Genomic DNA, 18329 nt, shown 5'->3' on the forward strand with positions numbered 1-18329 from the left:
CTTTTCCATTGATTTTTAGAGTGAAAGGGAGGCCGGGGGGGCGGGGGGGAGAGAAACATCGATGTGAGAGAGACACATCCACTGGTTGCCCCCTGCACTGGCCCCAATCAGGGCCGGGGATCAAGCCTGCAACCAAGGTACGTGACCTTGACCGGGAATAGAACCTGGGACCCATCTGTCCCGGGTCCGACGCTCTATCCACTGAGTACACCGGCTAGGTCTACTGGGACGTAGTTTTGGGCTGGGTTTGGGACGACGCCCTGTCAGACGTTAAATCCTAACAGTCGAAGCCGCCAGGCTCCTCCGGGGGGCCCTTTTGTGCGGTGTAGCTAGAAGGTGAGAAAACTGTTGGACCTGCCCGGCCAGTGTGGCTCAGCAGCCAGCGCAGCTCAGCGGTCGAGCGTCAACCTACGAACCAGGAGGTCACGGCTTGATTCCCAGTCACAGGCCCGGGCTGCGTGGCTCAGCGGTCCCCAGTGGGGGGCGTGCAGGAGGCAGCCGATCAAGGATGCTCTCTCATCACTGATGTTTCTCTCTCTCTCTTCCTCTCAGAAATCATTAAAAATATTATTTTTAAAAATAAAATTATTGTGGAGGGGAGGAAAGGGGGAGAAAATGGGAGATATCTGTGAAACTATCAACAATAAAAATATATTAAAGAAGAAAATGATTGGACCTGATGTTTACGGCACCAACTAAGAGACTGTCTTCCTCCCTCCGTCCAGGCCCCAGAGCTGTGGCCGGGAGTCTGTTCTCTCGTCACCGCCACCTGGGGGACAAACCAGAGACAAGAGCTTGTTACTCTCTGCACCCTGGGCGGGCGGGCGGGGAAGGCGTGGCCGCTCGTCACTCCACGAGGCTGCCTGTGGAGCTCGGCCAACTGTCCTCGGCCACACCGCTCCCTGCAGACACCTGCCCACCGGCCCCTGCTTCCGGGGCTTCTCAGCGTCCCTCGTGTGAGCCAGCACCTACCTTCCACCTTCCACAGTCCACAGCTGTGTGTAACCTTCCACCACACACCACAGCGACACACTGCGTCTCAGCTTTTTTTTCTTTGTTGCAGTAACACGTATGTAACACGCAACTTACCGTTTCATCCTTTGTATGTGTGCAACGTGGTGGCACCGAGGGCATTCCTGCTGTTGGGCAGCCACCCCCACCGTCCACCTCCAGAATTTTTTAAATCTTCCCCAAACGAAGACCCGGCACCCACTGGACATGAACTCCCCGTCGCCTCCCCGGCCCCTGGCGACCGCCGTTCTGCCTCTGGGGCTGGTGCTGGTGACACTGGGAGCCTCACAGAGGTGACGTGTGTCACGTGTCCTTTTGTGAGTGGCCTAGTTAGCTCAGCAGAACGTCTTCAGGGTTCACCTGCTTGGCAGCATGTGTCAGAATGCCCTTTCTTTTTAAAAAAATGTCCATATTGATGTCAGAGAGGAAGGGAGAGGGACAGAGAGAGAGAAACATCCACGATGAGAGAGAATCATGAATCGGCTGCCTCCTGCACACCCTGCACCGGGGATGGAGGCTGCAACCCGGGCATGTGCCCTGACCGGGAATGGAACCTGTGACCTCCTGGTTCACGGGTCAACGCTCCATCACGGAGCCACGCTGGCCGTCAGCCTGCGCCACCGGGCTGCGCCCACCTGCCGAGCTCACCTGGCGCCATGTTCTCCTAGGTCAGCACTGCACCTGGGCTCCTGCCACTCTGCAGCCCCTGCTCAGTCCCTCGGGCTCCTCCACGGCTACATGACCTGCAAATGACACATTCCCGCGGCCTCACCCTGCGGCCTGGCCGCTCACTCCCACTTCCTCCGTGGGGGAGGCTGTCAGCACCCGTGTCTCCTGACCTAAGAGTCACTGTGTGAATTCCTGGAGCGTGGCCAACAAGCACGCCCGACTCGTCGACTTTATCTCCTCCCTCCCTGTGCCCCCCCCCCCCCCCCCCGCTGGTTGGCTTCAGAAGGGCGGCTCGCCCAGTGCCTCCCGCTTCCCTGAGAACTAGCACGGGGAAGCGCGGTGCTGATCAGCCAGGTTAGTGCCAGGACCGCAGGGGGTCTTTCCTTGCATTCCTCCCTTCTAAGTGTTCCCTGCCCACCCCACCCCCGTGCTTTTCTCCTAGAATACTTGCTTTTGGTTACTACCCCATTTTATTTAAAAAAAATATGTTTCTATTGATTTTATTTGAGAGAGAGAGAGGAAGGGAGAGAGAGAGAGAGAGAGAGAGACATCGATGATGAGAGGGAATCGTGGATTGGCTGCCTTCTGCATGACCCCTACTGGGGATGGAGCCCACAACCTGGGCCTGTGCCCTGAAGTTGGAGTGGAACCCGGGGCCCTTCCGGCCGCAGGCCGACGCTCTATCCACGGAGCCACAGTGGCCAGGGCCGTGGCAGCCTTTGGGGCTGAGGCCTAGCATGAGGGAGCTTCCATGGTGAGAAGCTGACTTTGGCTGCTGCCTCGAGAGCAGATGGTCGAGGGAGGGTGGGGAGTGGGTGGCAGGAGAGGCGCGAGGCGATGAGTCAGGAGGCCACGGGAGGGGGATGGTCCGGGTGAGGACGGCAGCCGTGGGGTGGTGAGAAGTGGTTGAGTTCTTGACATATTTCCCAAAAGCTGATTTTTTACAGGCATGCAAAAGAAGGCAATAAACAAGAGGGGCAGAAAGCAGATGTGAAGCAAGGAACAAGCCCAAGATGAGATGGGTAGATCTAACCTACATGTGCCACTAATTAAATTAAATGTAAAGACACCAGATGCTCCAGTTAGAAGCGATAAATTGGCAGGCTGAGGACAGAAATTCACTAACACTCTGTCTGTGGAAGATGTCTGCAAGGTACAGATACAGAAAAGGTGACATTTAAAAGGCAGGTGCCCAGCCGGTGGGCTCGGCGGCTGAGCATCGACCTAGGAACCAGGAGGTCACGGTGCGATTCCCGGTCAGGGCACAGGCCCAGGTGGCAGGCTCCATCCCCAGTGTGGGGCGTGCAGGAGGCAGCCGATCCACGATTCTCTCTCATCACTGTTGTTTCTCTCTCTCTCTCTCCTTCTCCCTTCCTCTCTCACATCAATAATTTTTAATTAAGACGGTGGGAAAGGAACACACTATGCAAATTGCAATCAGCAGAAAACTGCGGGGGCCGATCACTGTCAGACAGAACAGGCTTTGGGGCCGAGGGCATTCACCGGCGATGAAGAGAATTGCTTCATCATAATAAAATCACACGTCATAGGAGCAGGGACAGAAAAGACCTGAACTTGCCATTGACACACTTTACCCAAAGGACATATAGAATTTTATACTCTCAAGAGCTGACGACTACCAAATGTTTTCAGTGCACACGGAACACTTATAAAATATTTACCACTTGAGCTTTTCTATGACAATGGGTGGCAATATAGTACTTACGTTATTTAAAAATAAAGAACTTATTGTATTTTGGGATGTGAAGCATATCATACAAAAGTCAAAGGGTTACATCACACAAACGATGTTCTCTGGCCACGCCACAGTTCGGGTAGGCAGATACTCAGCAAGTCCCTGAACGCTGAGCAAACCTAGCACACCCTTCTACATAACTCGTGAGGCCTGCTTCCAAATAACACAGGAGGTTGGGGTGGAGGAGGTCAATGGGGGGGGGGGCGGGGGGGCGGGGGAATGGGTACATCTGTAATACTTTCAACAAAAATTAAGTTAAAAAGTAAAAGAAAAAGCTAAGATCTGGAGTCTTTAAGCAACACAAAGAAACGCTCAAACGAGAAATGATATTTTAATGGAAACGCTTCCGTATCTTCAAGCATCGTTCTTACCTGTTTGTTGGTTTTCTGCCCAGTGAGGGCTTAGGTATGTCCCCAACAGACTGGCGGCCAGGTAGCCACGTGGGTGGGGGTGCTGCTCAGCCCAAGGAGCAGCGGTAAGGCAGGAACAGGGGACAGCGAGCAGAGGGGAGAGAGGCGTGCATCTGATGGAGGGCCCTCACCCTCCACGCCTGTCGCTACAAACCCAACCTCACCCCGGTAATTCATGCCCATAGCCCACCTCCTGCTCCTTCCTGTCTAGGGCAGAACAGCAGGTGGGGTCCCAGGCCCTGAAGCCATAGATTCTGTCCTCGGTGCTGAATATACACTGTCTTGGTTGCTCCATCTACAAGCCACTGAACTAGGGGCTGAGTCCAGATACTGTCCTAGGTGCTGAATCGACAGACAAGCCCAGACCCTGGGCCACGAGCGCTGTCCCAGGTGCTGAATCCACAGACACCGTCCTTGGTGCTGAACTCACGCTCTCCCAGGTTCTGAATCCACAGGCCCCCTGTCCTAGGTGCTGAAACTATAGGTGCTGCCCTGGGTGCTGAGTTCACAGGCTGCTGTCCGAAGTGCTGAAACTATACCAGTGGTTCTCAACCTTCCTAATGCCGCGACACTTTAATACAGTTCCTCATGTTGTGGTGACCCTCGACCATAAAATTATTTTCGTTGCTACCCCATAACTGTAATGTTGCTACTGTTATGAATCGTCATGTAAATATCTGATATGCAGGATGTATTTAGGCGACCCCTGTGAAAGGGTTGTTCGACCGCCAAAGGGGTCGCGACCTACAGGTTGAGAACCGCTGCTACAGGCACTGACACAGGTCCTGGATGTATAGACACTGCCCCAGGCGCTGACCTTATAGGCGCTGCCCCAGGTGCTGAGTCCACAGGCCACTGTCCTAGGTGCTGAAACTAAAGGCACTGCCCCAGGTCCTGGAGCTACAGACACTGCCCCGGGTGCTGACCTTACAGGCGCTGCCCCAGGTGCTGGACCACCAGGACCCTCCAACTGGCGCAGCTACGGCCAGGGTTCTTATTCTTCCGTTGCCAACGCCTGGGCAAGTTAGTTAACGTCTACTTCCCCAAAATGAGGATGGAAACGACACCTTCCACGTGTGGTTACTGAGGAGAAGAGATCAGAAAATGTGTGTGACGATGTCAAGGGTGCCTGGCCCAGAGAGAGGATGTGGTAGAGGCTGGAGCTCACTGTATCCCTCCTCGGGCTACTTCAAACAACTTGAGGGATACATGCCAACCAGGGCCAGGAACAGCCCTGGCCAGTGTGGCTCAGTGGATAGAGCGTCACCCTGCAGACTGAAGGGTCCCAGGTTCCATTCTGGTCAAGGGCACATGCCCAGGTTGTGGGCTCAACCCCCAGTAGGGGGCTTGCAGGAGGCAGCCAATCAATGATTCTCTCTCATCATTGCTGTTTCTATCTCTCCCTCTCTCTTCCTCTCTGAAATCAATAAAAAGTAAAAAATACACGTTATTACAAGCACAGCTGACTCACCGGTGACCCTTAGGTGGGGTCATCCATGTGCCTGACCCCCTAAAACAATGGCTAGATGCTCACTTGACACAATTGCAAATTGATACACTGCCAAGTGGTCTGAGATATTCTCATGGACCTCACATAAATGGCTCAGATTTCTATTTTATACAAATCCAAAAACGGGGCGAGAGGGCCAGGGCCAGCTGAAAACACAATAGACACAGATTGGGCGCTGCGGAGGGGGATGCTGGATTTAACCGCCCGTCTCAGCCCCTGCCATTAGGAGCAATTCAAATTACATTTGGTGGAAAAGATAATAGTATTTCAGGTCAAGGAGAGACAGCGATGACTGCAGCCAGGACAGCAGGAATGAGAAGAGGCGGACAGAGTGGCAGACATTTGAGAAAATGAGCTATGGAGACCTTTAGACTGATTTGACATGGATGCGGGCTGGTGTGTGTGTGTGTGTGTGTGTGCAACCTGTTATGTGGTGTGTGTGCATATGTGTGTAGCATGTGTTGTGTGTGTGTCTGTGTGGTGTGTGTCTTTGTGATACACCGTGTGTGTTTGTGTCTCTGTGTTTATGTGTCTGTGTGGTACAGTGTGTGTGTGTGTGTGTGTGTGTGTGTGTGTGCGCGCATGCACAATGTGAGGAGACAGACACAGAAGCAGGGGATCAGGCAGAGTCTCTGTGCTGCTATGAACCGCCCTGGCCCAGATCGACGGCCGTGCGGTGGCCCATCGGCCCAACAACAATGGCCGCGCTGTCCTTACTCCAGAGCGGGGACCTGGACGCAGTGAGGGCCGGCCACCTGCCCACGCTGCCACCAGCCGGGGCCCCGCTGGAACACAGCGTGCTTCTCTTTCCTACCAGCCTCTCAGGGCTGCGCACGGAGCACCAGGGACCGCTCACTCCTTCACTCCTCCATCCACCTACCCATCCCGACCACCGACGCTGCTCAGGTCTTCCAGGGGTGAGGGCCACTCCAGACAGGTGGCTGAGGCCTGAACAAGAAGAGGGAAGCAGCCAGGGACCAAACCAGGAGATGTCCCGCCCGGGAGACAGGATGCTTAAACGGACCGGCCTCTGGAGGAACGGAGACAACATATCCTGTACCCACCTGCTCAGAAACCGCAGGCCGGCCCGGCCGGCATGGCTCAGTGGTGGAGCGTCAGTCTATGAACCAGGAGGTCACGGTTCGATTCCGGGTCGGGGCACAGGCCCGGGTTGCAGGCTCCATCCCCAGTGGGGGAGTGCAGGAGGCAGCCGACCTGTTTCTCCATCATCGACGCTCAACCACTGAGCCAGGCCAGCTGGGCAAGGCAATCTATTTTAAAAATATTAAAATGAAACAGAAAACGCAGCTCATGGCATAAATTGTGATATGTCATGAACCCAACACCTGCAATGTGCCCAGTCTTTCATCCATCCATCCATCCATCGACCCATTCATTCATTCATTCATTCCTTCATCCATTCATCTAGCTTTATACATTCATTGAGCATCTTCCAGACAGTCCTAAAAGCTGGTTAGGTAGGCAGAAAGACAAAGACACAGTCCAAGGCATGAAGAGTATAGCAGGGACAGGATGGTGCAGTAGGTGCACCCCCTGCTCCAGTACCAACAGAGCACGGCACCCCAACACAAGGCCTCTGCTGTTTCCGGAACGGGCCCCACCCCATGCTGTGCAGGACCCCGAGCCCAGCCCCTGGCCAGCTGCCTCCAGCGCGGCATCTGGGCCTCATCTGAGCGTCTCCTCCCAGAGGCCCTCCTCAGCCACCTCTCACCTCGGATCCTGCATCCCTTCACCTGCTTCGTTTCCATAGCAACGCTCCTCACCTTCCCCATGCCAGCGCACCAGGTGTTCCGGACCGCACACTCAGCATTTGGCGAGGGAGCGGCGTTTTTTCATTACGGACAAAGAAAGGGAAGTGAAGATGTGACAGCAAAACAGAGAAGAAGGAAACACACCCCACTGAAGTTCAGAGACGCTGTTGGAGATGGTGTTTCAAAAGACTGCCAGGAAGGCACCGCACACATTATGAGAAACCTTGAAGTCAGAGTCCTCATCTTTTTTTTGTTAATGATATCTGACTAAATTCAGCACTCATTCTTTATTTTTTATATGTCTTTTAAAAATGGGTTTTTAGAGAGAGAAGAAGTAAGAGGGAGAGGGAGAAAGAAACATCAATGATGACAGACATGGATCCGTTGTCTCCGTCACGCCCCCTGCTGGGGATGGAGCCCACCGTGGGCATGTGCTCTGACCGGGAATCAAACCCTGACCTCCTGGTTCATAGGTTGACGCTCAACCACTGAGCCACACCGGCCGGGCCTGCTCTCTCCCGCTTTGGGCATCCTGGGTCCACTGAGCCAGGCCCTGTTCTGTGCCCTTTCGCTTTGATTCCTTTCCAAGTGGCTGGCAAAACCGCGGTGAGCTCCAACCACTTTGCTGCGGGCACTGTTCTGTCTGCTGGATGTTTCACCCAAGAAGGAGGCGCCCCAGCTCTTGCTGGTGGCGCTGGCTGCTCAGGGCGCCCGAGGCCACTGGAATGGCAGCCCAGCCACAAGCAGCTAGAGCTACTGCTTGCGTGAGAGCCAGACGCCCTCTGAAGGCAAGTCCAAGAAGCCATCATGGTCGGTTCACCAGCAGCCAACACGAAGGCCTGTCCACGCCCTGCTTCATTTGCAGGATCCCGAGGAACGTGGGGTTCTGGGTCGGGATGCTTTGGGGAGCCCCCCACCCCAAAAGCAAAGTGGCAGCTTCTAGAGGGTCATTTTCTTCATGCCTTGTGAAAACTGAACTCACTTTTCCCCATTTGCCATTGATTCTCAGATTTCTACACTTGACAACTGTATTCACATAAAATATTTTTTTGTGCCCGGCCGGCGTGGCTCAGTGGTTGAGCATCGACCTAGGAACCAGGAGGTCGCAGTTTGATTCCCGTCAGGGCACATGCCTGGGTTGTGGGCTCAATCCCCAGGAGGGGGCGTGCAGGAGGCAGCCGATGGATGGTTCTCTCTCATCATGGATGTTTCTGTCCCTCTCTCCCTCTCCCTTCCTCTCTGACATCAATAAAAACATTACAAAAAATAAAAATAAAATAAAAGGGCCATCACAGATAGGACTGAGGTGTGAATGCGGGCTAGCAAGAACCTCTTTGCATAATTAGGCCCTGTGGCAAGACGAATAGAGTGAGATACCTGCAAATAGAAGGTGTGGGTATCGGGGGTTCAGGGCACAGGCCAGTCCTGGGAGGGGCATTACCCTGCCCAGGGCTGAACACCCCACCACAGGCGCCCACAAGGGAGAAAATAGTAATTATACAAGGTCTGCCAGCATGTTCACCTGCCAGGAAAAGGCCATTCCTCGCTTAGACTAAATAAAACAGCTGCCACAGAATTTGACATTTTCTGTAACTTTTGCGTTTTGCTTGAATGAGAATGAGCCGGGTTCGGAGTAGAGAAAAAAACATTTTTTAAAAAGAGAGGGTTGTCCGACATAAGATACAGGATTTTCTGGTGAAATCTGAATTGCACATAAACAACACGTGTTTTCTATACGTATGTCCCATGCAGATATTTGGGATAAGTTTGTATTAAAACATGATCCGATATTTATCTGCAGTTCACATTTTAAAAATGGCTTATTTTTTGGTTAATCCTCACTCGAGGAGATATATATATATATATTCTTCCCACTGACTTTTCTTTTTTTTTTTTTGACGGTGTAAGGGAGGAAAGGAGGGGAAGAGAGAGAGAAAAACATCCATGTGAGAGACACATCAACGGGTTGCCTCCCGCATGTGCCCCGACTGGACCAGGGATGGAACCTGCAACCCAGGTACACGCCCTGGACCAGGAATTGAACCCGCGACCCTTCGGTCCACAGGTTGGTGTGCTAACCATTGTCCACCCCCAGGACGTGGCTTTTCCTACCAGTGAAGCGGGAAGCGGACAGAGTCTTCCCAGCCAGCAGGGAGGGCCAGCCTCTTGTGGGCGGCCAGCCAGCCCTCTGATGGCTGTTTTAGCCGTGGTTCTGTCACAGGGGGTGGGGAGGGGGGACGGGGAAGGAGAGGGCCAGAGGACGCCGGCAGACCTGGGTTGAGGAGGCTACGTAACCAGATTGCAACTGCGCACGGACCTGTGACTCCCCAAACGCACGGTGACTCACCTGCGATCCTGCCGGAACTGTGACAACGCCCTGACCTACTTGGTGCCGGGAAGTCGCCAGTGACACCACCGCCACTTCCCTATTTAAAGCGTCTCTACGACCGGAGCCAGCAGAGCCCAAATGCATCGCGTTCCAAAGGATGGGTGGACAGCCGGCCGGCCCCGGCGTGGCTCCGTGTGTGAGCATCCCCTAGGAACCAGGAGGTCATGGTTCGATTCCCCGTCAGGGCACATGCCTGGGTTGTGGGCTCCATCCCCAGTAGGGGGCGTGCAGGAGGCAGCCGATCCATGGTTCTCTCTCATCATGGATGTTTCTGTCTCTTGCTCTCCCTTCCTCTCTGAAAGCAATAAAAATACATCGATATATAAAAAAAAGATGGGTGGACAGTTGCCACTTGGCCCTGAAGATCCCCAAGGCTGACGTGGCAGGTGTTGGAACTGACGGGGACCCCGAGGGCAGGGCTGGGGGTGGGATAGGAAACTGCGGATCACCAGCCCCGGGTGTCCTGACGGATGTCCTCACCATGTGCAGCCCCGGGCCTCACTCAGCAAGGGGAACGAGAGGAAGGAGAACCAGGCCGGCAGCAGGGAAGACCGCCCCAGGGTCACCCTCCTGACGCCCAGGGGCACGCGCCTCGGAGAAGGGCCTCAGACACACAGGCTCACCCATCTCCTGGGGGTGGGGGGGATAGTTCTTGGGAGCTTTCATCTGCCAAGAGCAACCCCCCATGTGACAAGGATCCTGTAAGCATTTTCCTCAAAAAGACAAAATACAAATGAGCCTTGATGAGTAGAGTCTCCTTATTTATTGTTTTGTTTTGTTTTATTTATCCTCACCAGGGGATAGTTTTCCCATTGCTTTTCAGAGAGAGTGGCTGGGAGGAAGGGGGAGAGGGAGGGAGGAAGGGGAGAGGGAGGGAGGGAGGGAGGGGAGAGGGAGGAAGAGAGAGAGAGAGAGAGAGAGAGAGAGAGAGAGAGAGAGAGAGAGACATCAATGATGAGAGAGAATCATGGAACAGCCGCCTCCTGCACGCCCCACACTAGGGATCAAACCCGCCCCCCGGGCATGTGTCCGACCAGGAATTGAACCGTGACCTCCTGGTTCATAGGTCGATGCTCAACCCCTGAGCCACGCCGGCCGGGCAGTGGCTACTCTTGCCGGTGAGAACTGATGGCCTCCATTTAATATTCTTTAGTGACTAGAGCAGGAAGTGTTCACTGAGGCTTTATTGATTGTTGTCCACAGGCCACAGAGGTTTCCGAGACACAGGCGGGTGGTCAGTCCCTGGCTGCTGGGACTCGGTCGGGGTAGGGCCAGGCCTCAGCGGCCGAGGGGACTGGGGCCAGAGTCCATGCGCCTCCTCGCCCCAGGCTGCTGTGCAGGGAGGGCCGGGGCCGGGGCAATGCCAAATCTCTAACACAATAGCTCGTCTCATCTCACAGGGGGCCTTTGTGAGGGCGTGTTCTGGAGCAGAACAACAACTCCTTTTTAAAAAAAAAAATTTTTTTAAATTGATTTCAGAGAGAGGAAGGGAGAGGGAGAGAGAGAGAGAAACATCAATGATGAGAGAGAATCATGGACCGGCTGCCTCCTGCATGCCCCCTACTGGGGATCAAGTCCACAACCCGGGCATGTGCCCTGACCGGGAATCTGAACCTGGTTCATAGGTGGACGCTCAACCGCTGAGCCACACCAGCCGGGCAAAACGATCACTTCTTAGCCTGAACTCGGTGCTGCCGGACAACCGAGTCCCGCTCCTGAGTCACCGTGTGGTCTGGTTGGTGCTTCTTTCCCACCCTGGCGACGTGGGGGCTCAGGGTGGGAAAGCCTGGGGTGTTCTCAGCGCCGCCCTGTCAGAGCTCCCGGGGAGCAGCAATCCGGGATGCTAACCCGATTTCTGGGTTTAATTCCTGCAGGACTGCTCAGGGCCTTTACAAACACAGACGGAGAGCCAGTTCTGAACAGGCACCTCCGAGACGCAGTCAGGACGTCTCCTGCAGGAGACGAGGAGCCAGGCGGACGCACGCTCTCCACACAACTCATTTCTAATCGTAAGGACTCAACGTGTCCGTCTTCCCTCGACCAGGGACACGCACACAAATATGTTGAAGAGGCATCTCATTTTTCTCACTGTGTTTGTTTGTTTGTTTGTCTGTCTTTTCCTCAGCAATGACTGGTCGGTCCTTGGAGAAAACGAAGGGGCTACGTTGCATGGAACCGTGGGACGAAATGGGAATATCACAGGTCGGGCAGCTGCGTGTCTTCATTCGACGTGTGAAATGACGGCCTAGGGAGTGGGCCCGCAGTGAGGGCTGGAGCCAGGAGGGGGCCTTCTCCAGGCCGGGTGCTCCCTCCCTGTCACCATGGGGACAGCAGGGCCACGCACAGACGCTCGTCCACACCCGTGTCCATGCTCCCGGCCCTCCAGTCACGTCGGACACACAGGAGTTGAATTTAAATGCAGCCACATCCTGATGCTGTAATAACGAACCCCACACGCTGAGCAGTGGGGTCTCGCCTGGACTGGCCCCTCCCAGAAGCCCTGAAGCATCAGGCGCCCTTTCTGATGGCGCTTTGGTGAGCCCAGTGCCTGCCAGACTGTTCCCGGGATAAGTGAAGTCAACTTGGGTAGAAGAAGTCAGGGGCCCCACCAATGACTCTCATCATTGATGTTTCTCTCTCTCTCTCCCTCTCCCTTCCTCTCTGAAATCAGTACAAATAGCCACCTGTTGGCTTGTTTTTAAAATCTAGTGGCACTTCTCCCTGCAGCCAATTCAAGTGCAGAGCCTGGCTCAGCCCAAAGCTCAAAACACATCATTCCCATTGCCCCCTGGAAAGCAATAGTTTGCTTTTACTCTTCCTTTTTTTTGCTAATCCTCACCCGAGGATACTTTCCCATTGATTTTTAGAGAGAGTGGAAGGGAAGGAGGGAGAGAGAGAGAAGCATCGATTGGCTGCCTCCAGCACGTGCCTCAACCAGGGCCAGGGATCAGTCCTGCCACTGAAATGTTCCCTTGACCAGAATCGAACCCACTGAACCTGGGACCCTTCAGTCCACCAGCCAACGCTCTGTCCACTGAGCCAACACCGACGAGGGCTTCCACTCATTTTCGACAGGATGCCCAGGCACGGAGTAGGGGCAGCTCTTTAGTAGGAAATCGGTCCCCTTCAGGGGGTGACAGCTCCCCTTTCGCATGGGGGCTCCGTGGGAAGAGAGGCGTCTGATTTTCGGCAGGTTCCCCGGACGCTGCGGTGCTCACCTCCATGGGAAACACCATCCCAACTGGGCAAGACGCCCCTGCACGCAGGACCTCCCTCCCCAGGCCGGTCCGCCAGGAGAGGCCGCGGTGGGAACCCGCTGGTGAGGAACCGCCCTCGCTTGACGCCAGAAACACACTCCTGGGAAAGGCACCGCTGCCCTTGTCTCCCGTTTTATTATTTTCTTTTTCTTTTTGTAAAATATATTTTGATCGACTTCAGAGGGGAAGGAAGAGGGAGAGAGAGGAACATCAGTGATGAGAGAGAATCATGGATCGGCGGCCGCCTGCTTGCCTCACTCTAGGAATGGAGCCCACAACACAGGCATGTGCCCTGACCGGGAATCGAACCGTGACCTCCTGGTTCATAGGTCGACGCTCAACCACGGAGCCACGCCAGCTGGGCCTGTTTCTTGTTTTTATGGCAAAAGAAACGCCCGGTGATTGAACAATTGCCGGTCTCCATCGGAGACACCCTGCCTGAGGCCAGCGATCCTGGCAAGGCGGGCAAATGAACCGGGAGGTGCCCCACACCGAGTCCCAGGGGTTTCAGGTCAATAGGCATCAAACCCAGACCAGACAGTACGGGGCCTGGCGCCCTCAAGCCCTCACCCGAGCCAGGCCAGCTCGCTCCTTCCCTTCCTAGGCCGGGAACCAGCCGCCACTCTCCCACAACACGACATGGAGCCACTGGCTAAAGCATCTCCCTCCTCCTCCAGGGAGGCTCACCTCCTGGAAGCCACCACCGCGGGCTGTTCAAGTACGCGCCCCACCTTCTGTCTGCTTCATCCCCCCCATGCGCCCCACCTTCTGTCTGCTCCATCCCCCCCTTGCGCCCCACCTTCTGTCTGCTTCCATCTCCCCATGCGCCCCATCTTCTGTCTGCTCCATCCCCCCATGCGCCCCACCTTCTGTCTGCTCCATCCCCCCATGCGCCCCACCTTCTGTCTGCTCCATCCCCCCATGCGCCCCACCTTCTGTCTGCTCCATCCCCCCATGCGCCCCACCTTCTGTCTGCTCCATCCCCCTATGCGCCCCACCTTCTGTCTGCTCCATCCCCCCAACCCGCGCGCACGCACACATCCCTGTGTGCGCACCTACGCACCAGCGCGCACAGGCCCCCAACCTGGCGGACCCGCCCAAGGTGGCTCAGGTGGGGGCTGCCAGCATAGGCTGCGTGGAGCACGCCCCCTGCTGGCCCCGCGCGGGAGCTGACTCAGCCTCTATTCCCGGGGCCTAAGACCGGAAATCCATGACCTTAGGACCCAAAGGGAAGGAAAAGAAAAGCCCAGGCAGAGCTGGCGTCTTGGAGCGGAAGGCGACGGAGGGGGTGCGGGGGTTCCGGAAGTGAGGGGCGCTAAGCATGCCGGTGGAAAGGCCGCATCTGTATTTACTGCCACAGCGGCGCAGGGAGCGGACGGGGACCATGGTGAGTGTCTCCACCCGCCACAGGTGAGCATAAACGGGCTCTGCGGCCAGACTGGTGTCGCAGACCCGCTTTCTTTCCTTTTTTTTTTTTTTTTTAAAGAGAGAGTGGAAAGGAGGGAGGGGCGGAGGGAGAGAGAGAGAAACATCGACGTGAGAGACACTCTACCTGCCACCCCCACACGTGCCCTGACCGGGGCGGGGACCGAACCTGCATCCAGACTCCATTTCTAAAAGGCTCACAGCCCAGAGCCTTAACAACCCATTTCCTTCATGGAGAACAAACACTTCAGTCGCAGGAAAACCTCACCCGTGACTTAAGGCCAAAGGGTCCCGGGTTCGATTCCGGTCAAGGGCACGGACCTCGGCTGCAGGCTCCTCCCCAGTCCGGGCCCTGGTCGGGGGCCTGTGCAGGAGGCAGCCCATCGATGTCTCTCTCACATCCATGTCTCTCTCTGTCTCTCCCTCTCTCTTGCCCTCTCCCTAAAAATCAATGGGAAAATATCCTCGGGTGAGGATTAAAAAACAAGCAACAAACACACACTCAACAGGGCAAAGTCACCAAAAAGACACACATCGGAGACAGTTCTGCTACCAGGCCCGCCTCCCCAGCCTGGCCATGACAGACACATGTGGCACCTTCAAGAGGGGAGGCACCTGGACACCCTGCCTGCCTCAGAGGTGGTGCCTCCCCCTCCTCCACGAGGCGAACACAGGGTTCAGTGTCTCCCCAACTCCAGTGCCGCCCCCACCAGGGCCGAGGGCCTCAGCAGTCCCTCCCTCACGGGGACACCTGCCACACAGAATCCAGCTGAGAACCAGACCCGGCAAGACTCCATAAAGCAATGGATTCGCCCTGGCTGGTGTGGCTCAATGGATAGAGCGTCAGCCTGTGGTCTGAAGGGTCCTGGGTTCAATTCTGGTCAAGGGCATGTACCATAAAAATATATATATTTTTAAAAAGCAACAGCTTCTACCCATGGGCACTCTGAATGCCACGGGCCTGTGGTAAACCACAGCTTTCCTGCCCCCTCACGCCCATCCAGGAGTCGAGCGTTGCGCGTCCCTGACCAGACTCTAACTTCTGCGTGGCAGGTGGTATTGCATTCCTTACAGACCCGCGTGCTACTCTGGTGATGGAAGGCATGCATATTTCATTATTGCTTTTATATATTTTTATTGATTTCGGAGAGGAAGGGAGAGGGAGAGACAGATAGAAACATCAATGACGAGAGAATCATGGATCAGCTGGCTGCCTCCTGCAAGCCCCACACTGGGGATCGAGCCCCCAACCCGGGCATGTGCCCTGACCGGGGATTGAATTGTGACCTCCTGGTTCGTAGGCTGATGCTCAACCACTGAGCCACAGTGGCCGGGCAAGGCAAGCGTATTTTAACCAACGGGGAGTGGTCATTCATTATTAAATACAAAAATGTCAATATTTTCGTCCCTTATGGAGCAGCCCTGAGAAATGACAGGCTGAAGCAGGCATTCAGACTGCCTTGGGAACCTGCTTACTTTCGTTCTCATGATGGTCGGCACTAAATCACCCACAGGCACCATCGTGATGGCCCGCTCCCCACATTTAGGGGGGTGCTGTAGGGAGCACTGCGGGCCCTGCTCGCTCTCTGCCCTCTGTGGGTGTTGAATTGGCCTTGGACGCTGGTGGGACACACAGCTACTGTGGTGAGGACACAAAAGCCCCAGAGAAGTGCCGGCTGGTGTGGGTCAGTGGATAGAGCATCAGCCTGCGGACTGAGGATCCCGGGTTTGATTCCAGTCAAGGTTACAGACTCAATCCCTAGCCCTGGTCGGAGTGGGTGGGGGAGGCAATCCATCTCCCCCTCCCTTCCCTTCTACTCTCTCTAAAAACCAGCAGAAAAATATCCTCGACTGAGGATTAACAAATAAAGAAATAAATGTGTGAACTTAAGAACAGACACAGAAAAGCTGCCACCCCTTTTTTCGGGGCAGGCTGTTCCCAGATACATCCTGGGGGCTTGGGGGGGGGCGGGTGGGAGGACGATGAGAAGGAAGGAGAGCTAGAGGTTTCCCTGAAGCCGCCAAGGCCTGTGAAATGTGGGCGACACTGTCCACCTCTTCCTGGACACATCACCTGCCCCACCCAGTACACTATCTTTGCAATGTTTTTCCCCGGCTCCCGACGACCCACTGTCATTTACAAATCTCAGGCCCTGCGGACACAGGGTCATGCATGACTGTCCCTGGGCCCTTGTGCTGTGGCTGAAGCAGCTCCCAGATCTGCCAGGAGCCGACAAGTTTCCCTCCGGCTCCCCTCACATCGATCCATCCCCAGCCCGTAAATAAAAAAAGAAAACGCGCCGCACTTGTGCGAGGTGCTGGAGCTCAGCGGGCAGAGAGCCGATCCGATCCGACGGAAGGCAAGGCTTCTCCAAGGGCTGCAACCGCTACCCAGGGAGGAGGGGACGCGCGAGCGGTTGTGTCCAATGAAGGAAAGTTTTTGTTAATGATGACGTCACTGACATTTCCCCAATTTAAAGGAGCATTTAAAGCACAGTCGATGCGATTTTTTTTTTTCCTCCTCCAGGGAGAAGACGCTAGGGAAGGCCTCCGGGGTTCACAACCAAACTACACGAACGGTTTGCCTCCTGTCCAGCCAGACCCAGCGGAGCGAGCGAGCGAGCGAGGGAGCAGTGCTGTGGGCCGCGGTGGCCCACGCAGCCACAGCCCGGACGCCCGGCCGGCGGCCTCACGCACAGCTCCAGGGCCGGGCCGGGCCGGGGAATCAGCCGGCTTCGCGAGACCCCGGGCACGTCCGCACGCATAGAGGGGCCGGTGCCCCCACGCTTGTCCTCACGTTCCAGTGCGGACAGCTAAGCGGCCCAGAGGAGCCGCCGGCCCCGATCCGGCCGGAGCGCCGCGCCCTGTCCGGGAGAGGCGCTCCTCTCCGGGCTGGAGCCGGTGGCCACGGGCGCCCTCGGGGTCCAGGGAAGAGCCTGCAATGCAGACGCGCGGGCGATCCCAGTGCGGACCCCATGACCCCGGCGCCCCCTGTCCCCCCCGCGCCCTCGCTCCAGGGCCACCCGGTCTCTGCGCCCACCCGCCTCGCCACGGGGCCACAGAGGGACCCGGCGCCCCGCGCTCGCACGGAGCACCTGTGTGGTTCGCGGCCCCGACCCCGCCGCTGCCGTCAGCACCGCGGCCAGCGCCGTCTCACCTGCCGCACGCGCGCCTCTGCGCTCCGCTGGCCCCGCACCGAAGCCGCCGCTACCCGACTTCCATTTTCTCTCGCTTTACAGAAAAACCAGATCAGCTGTTCCGCTCGCGCTCCGCTCCGGTGCCGCGGCCCCCTCCCCAGCTGCCGCTCGCGGTCCCGGGGGCCTCTCCTCCCCCGCCTCCTCCCGCGCGCTGCTCCGCCCCTCGCGCCCGTGCGCTGGCGGCCGCGCGCAGCGCCCGCCTCCCGGCTCCGCCCGCAGCCGCCCTGCGCGCGCCCTCCCCTGACGTCACCGGCCGCAGCCACGATGGACGGTGGACGAGGGTGCGCCTGGCTCTGCGTCCCGCCCCGCCGCGCCTAGCGCGCGCACTCGTGGCAGGACCCGGGAGAGCGCACGGCTTCCCCGCGGCGCCCCGCACGGGCGCTCCGACGCTCGCCCTTCCCGATGCCCCCGGGCACCTGCCGGCGGGGCGACAGATAACGCTGCCTGGACAGCCTGCCTTTGCCCTCTGCTGCCTGGCACCGTTTGCGTCCACCCTTCCTTCCTACGCATCCCAAACTCTCTCCCACCCTTCCCGTCTGGGCTCCGTTTCCCAGCCCCGCTGCGGGCCGACGCATCACATCTCATCCAGAGTTGGCCCTTCTGCCTCTCCAGCCGCCTCGCCGACCTTCGCCCCTTTCTCGCTTCCCTCTTAATACTTCTCGCGCCACCACTTCGGGTGGTTTCCCTGGCTGATGCCACCGACTGCCCACAGCTCTCTGCCCACACGCACATCTTCTCTGGGTGTAACCACGCCCCCTTTGCAAAGAATATTGCAGATATTACCACTCTCATGGACTTCTTTACAATCCTTATTTTACTCCAAGCTTAGGACATTTGCAAGGTTTTTAAGCACTATATACCAGTATGTTTAATAAAATGTAGTACTTTATTTGACTTTAAAAATATGTTTTTATTGATTTCAGAGAGGGAGGG

At 56.4% G+C, this 18329-nt stretch overlaps 1 protein-coding gene across 2 annotated transcripts in view; it reads right to left on the bottom strand.

The window, feature by feature from the left end:
- OTUD7A (OTU deubiquitinase 7A) overlaps positions 1-17551 on the bottom strand; it is a 30220-nt gene extending 12669 nt beyond the window's left edge. The window contains exons 1-2 of one of the 2 annotated variants that reach the window (XM_081114847.1): positions 17357-17551; positions 677-769 (exon numbers count right to left, since the gene is read on the bottom strand). The gene's annotated coding sequence lies outside the window, so the exon portion shown is untranslated. Of the gene's footprint in view, positions 1-676; positions 770-1659; positions 1705-17356 lie in introns of those variants that run through there. The other variant, XM_081114846.1, reaches the window with a different exon arrangement.
- Positions 17552-18329: the final 778 nt, after the last annotated feature.

Source organism: Myotis nattereri, assembly GCF_964212035.1.
Source record: "Myotis nattereri genome assembly, chromosome: 21".
In the NCBI taxonomy this organism is placed as follows: domain Eukaryota; kingdom Metazoa; phylum Chordata; class Mammalia; order Chiroptera; family Vespertilionidae; genus Myotis; species Myotis nattereri.